General features: G+C 35.7%; 1 long non-coding RNA gene across 1 annotated transcript in view; it reads left to right on the forward strand.

The window, feature by feature from the left end:
- LOC106947007 (uncharacterized) overlaps positions 1 to 1,102 on the forward strand; it is a 77,617-nt gene extending 76,515 nt beyond the window's left edge. Inside the window, exon 5 of the long non-coding RNA XR_001424888.1 lies at positions 849 to 1,102. This is a non-coding gene — a long non-coding RNA (uncharacterized LOC106947007). The remainder of the gene's footprint in view (positions 1 to 848) is intronic.
- The last annotated feature ends 2,677 nt before the right edge of the window (positions 1,103 to 3,779 follow it).

Here is a 3,779-nt window from a genome sequence, read left to right on the forward strand (position 1 = left end):
CCCCCCACTTGCAATTCCTGTCTTCTGCAATCACTTATCACTTACATTCTCCCTCCAAAAATAGACTATTATCTGTCTTTATGCATTGGAAATCAAATTTGCATTATCGCCCTGAATGTCAGCTCCGACTATCATCATCCTCTTGCCAAAAGCTTACAGTTATGAATCTTAGTGCTGCATGCCTTTGAAGCCAGCCTGAAAACACACACATACCTTTTAGTGAAATATCCTTAACCTTTCCTACTACACTTTGATCACCTCTGTAGGAGGAGGAGGAACGGCACAAAAACCATTACAAGAAATCAAAACCGGACGAGTCGGCTGGAGGACGGCGATAGATTCGCAATCATTTATGAGTGACATAGCACAATATTATTCCTCTGTTATTTATGCGCCCAGCTCTGTTTTTCCAGATTGCTTCACTTTCTGAAGTGTTCTGAGTTAAGAATAAAAAATAAATAAAAAGCAGCCAAATACTTCTGAGCGTGGAAATTCTTTTACAAATTAGCCGCAGTTTGCACCTGACGGTGGAGGGAAGAGATCAGAGAAAACGCGTTGCATAACTCACACTGACTCGCTGCTGACTGCTGGATGCAGAGGCAGGTTATCCGGATCCAGCGGAGGGGGTGTCCTCGCCCGGCCCGGCTGCTGCTACTGAGCCTCCACATGTGCTCTCACAAGTGTGTGTTTGTGTGTGTAAGACAACACGTTCTCTCCTCCCAGAGGTTCTGAAACGGCCTTTCCGGCTATTTATAATTTGTTTACAGACTCAGTTGTTACCTTCACTCGCTTATCTGTGGCTTGTACTGAACTGGAATAATGAGGTCTTTTTTTCTCTTTTTTTTTAGTGAAAAGTAAACTGCAGTGATGGGTTCCAGTGGCTAAAATAGGTCCGTCACTCAGATTTGACCACTCCTTCCATTTTTCTTTCTGGTTTGATTGCCAACTGTTCCTGCTGCAACTTGGAAAAAGTAGAAAAATCTGTGATGCACTGAAAGAAGAAAACCTGAGTTAATTTATTGCAAGCAATCAAATGAAGTTCATCCAAATAAAATAAGTTTAAGTTGTTATGCTAAGCAAACATAAAGTTTGACATACTTATTTCAATTTCATGTAACATGTCAACTCATTTCTCGTTTCTTTTTGAAAGTTGGAGCTCCATTCTGTTTTCTTTTTCAGTATAAATATTCGACTCTTGTTTTATTTTATTTTATTTTTTTAAGTTTTATTAAAGCACTGTTGTGTGTTGACCTCTTTGGTAATTATTAAAATAAAATAATTCATCATACACCATAATGTGTAACACCAACAATAACCATTCCGCATGGCTACTCGTATTAAAAGTGATGGAAAAAGTGTTAAAAATCCTCAAATTCTCAGTCTGTTTTATGATATGCCAGGCCAGTTTATTTGAAAAAAAAACTTTTTTTTCTTTTTTTTTTTTTTTTTTTTTACCTTAATCACAAATAATTCATATTATGGATAATTTTATAACGACCGGAATAACTAATGTTATACTAGCAGCAGTAGAAATCGACTCTTTTGTATTTCTTTTGTGTACTGAAACTCTGTGACCTTTTAAATGTCAAAACTGTACAATTCACGTTCAGAACAGGAAAACATCAACTTCCACACAACATTCAAAAAATGTTTTGTGACTCAGAGAGCTGCTCTAATTTAAGAGGACATTTTGAAAAACAATACAGCAGAAGAACCAAAAAGAGTTTGTGCGGATTAAACTACAAATATAAATCATCTTAAATAAACTGTAGAAAAATGATAACTGATTGTTATGTTGTGTATTGGATCGGTGTCTCAAACGCCAAAATTGCTATTGTTATTGGCGTAAGTCTTCGTCTTAAGATTTTTTTTCAGTTTTTACTTTTTATTGTATGAAATATATGAAAAAAGAAACTAAAATAAAAAGCAAATTTACATTTTGTCATCTAATGGAAATCTAAATCCCTTCAAACTGGACTATTTTCATTTGCTACTTCCCTCAGTCAGTAGATTTCTGCCACAGCATTAAAAAGTTGAAATAACTTCACAATATTGGAAACAAAAGGTAGAGCTTGTGAATTTGTCCTTTTCTACTATTTTATATCTTTCAAGTTGTACCTACCACACGGACATTTTGTACCCACTTTAACAACCCATGATTTAAACTAATTATCCATGCTTTTAATATCTGCTGACAAGCGAAAGCGTTTTACTCCAGCAGGAGGTCACTTGTGGGTCGACTCGGTGGGATCCGAGGTTGTAGTCTGCCATATTTTACCAGTCAACTGGACAAGAAAGATCAGAACTGAAATAAATTGGAATAGGGTGTAATAAGCGCTTGGATAAAATTTCATGACTGAGCCGAATCCCATGTGGGTTCTAAGCATTTCTGTGACAATTTATCACCACAATTTATGTAACATTCTTGACTACAATAAAAAAATAGAATGACACCATTGTTTAAATTCATGAGTAAGAAACGTTTTACTACAAAATAGCAGTGGGATGTTGTAAAGAATTAAACCATCGGCCCCTTCTTGTGTGTCCTGTGTAACTTTTATTTTGTGTCAAAAACAGTGGACTGTTTCACATTGTGAAAATATATCGCATTATTTTCTGCAAGACATGATGACTACAACCAAGCACTGAACTTGTGCAGGATATTTCTGATTCCTTAACCGAATCAGCTGAGGTTCAATCGGTGTTAGTTCAGATAATTAACAGATATTTTAAGGTCACTCATCACTGTTTCCTTAAGCTTTTGGTAGCAAAACCCAAGAACCTTTAAGTGTCACAATAACAAATTTTACTGGACGATAAATTGTCCCAGGAGTTATTGCGATAAACAATAATATTGTTGCTTTGAGGCAATTTTCAAGCCATATAACGGTAAAGGCACAACAGTGCAAGAGCACATTCTCAAAGATGAATAAACTTTAAATTTTAGTGAACATTTAACTGAACTGGAAGATATTTTAAATATCCAAAACAACAGAAATAGAAATCAGATGAATTGTGAAGTCTTTTTAAACAAAATTGTCATTCAATCAAAAAAAGGAGACTTCTTGAGACCAAAGCATCAGACTGAAGATTTTTATCATCCAGTTTTTGGTAGAAAAATTCGCAGTACCGCAATTCTGCTACACTTTGCGATGTCTGAAAAATTCCAGCGTTTCTGAAAGGGGAGACGTTGCGTTTCCAGCCAATATCAGGTTATTATGGTAATTTCTCCCCTGCTGAACAGGGAGTGAAATTAATCTGAGGGTCTACTCTTTTAATAGACAGTAAATTGCGAAAATAACTTGCTAGATATTTAAAGTTCCAGTTGTTATGGATAAATGGATAAATATTTACTTACACGACATTTGGAGAACTGCGTACAATTAAAATAAGCAAAAACATCCATCCTGCAGCTTTCACCTTCCATACCCACATCAGATTTTGAGAAACCTTCAGCTCTGAATTCTGACTTGAGTGTCTGTCCCAGTTCATCTTTTCCAAAACCATTATGATCGTATGCAGATCATAATAAAGAATAAAGGATAAATTAAATGACCTAACTTTTGTTTTTAATCAGGAAGGAAGTCGTGATACAGATCTTGCTTATGCCAAAAGCTCTTTAAATAGTTCAAGTTTTCATCTGACAGACAAGATGTTCAGCTCCGAAACAAATTATGACAATGATTTATTATGAGCCTGTAAATTTGATACAGATGCTGTTAGAAAACCCCCCCAAAAAACCTCCCGTCTACATTTCAATAGGCATGGAGCGGCACCAT

This window comes from Poecilia latipinna, unplaced genomic scaffold, assembly GCF_001443285.1.
Source record: "Poecilia latipinna isolate Pla-1442-1.1 unplaced genomic scaffold, P_latipinna-1.0 Scaffold217, whole genome shotgun sequence".
Lineage (NCBI taxonomy): Eukaryota > Metazoa > Chordata > Actinopteri > Cyprinodontiformes > Poeciliidae > Poecilia > Poecilia latipinna.